We start from the raw sequence: 647 nt of genomic DNA, 5'->3' as shown, positions 1-647 counted from the left end.
AACTGTCTCATTGCTATTTGTTTCTCAATAAAATAAATTAAAAAGTATATTATGCATGGCTCTGATATGCTAAAAATATATTTATGCTTATTTCAGAGAAATGAATGTGCATACACATACACATTTCATTTGCAGAATGCAAGACTCAGCCTTGAAAACTCCACGACATAGGCCCTAGGTTTTGTCATTCACCTTTCTGGGGCGATTCATAACCCGCGTCTCTGTTTCCAGAGAGCTCCCCCTCAGATGAGCCTTCTGTCCCTCACATCTCATTTGCTAATCAGTTGCTTGCTCCTTCCAAGGACCAGCACATTCACAGGCAGTGCACTTCACATACAAATAAGGTTTAAATGCGCTTTTTTTTTTTCCTAAAGAAAAAGTCTTTTGATATGTTTGTTTATTCAAAAGTCTCTTAATTCTTATTCCTCTCATCTAAGTTACAAAGCAGCTTTTCATCTGTTTTCTAGAGCCACAGCCTCATGCCTTTCCCTCATTACTAGCTGTGGAATTGCTACAGCGAATGTTTTCCTGGCTTCACTCAAATCCAAATACTTCCCTATAAGTGAAATTAACTTTTCTTGTTGCCTGGTTGCCTTTCTGAGGGTGACTTCTGAGGTGCCCTTCATGCTGTCACTACACCTCAATGC

Source organism: Octodon degus, unplaced genomic scaffold, assembly GCF_000260255.1.
Source record: "Octodon degus isolate 3935 unplaced genomic scaffold, OctDeg1.0 scaffold00180, whole genome shotgun sequence".
Taxonomy (NCBI): domain Eukaryota; kingdom Metazoa; phylum Chordata; class Mammalia; order Rodentia; family Octodontidae; genus Octodon; species Octodon degus.
This window is presented reverse-complemented; position numbering follows the sequence as displayed.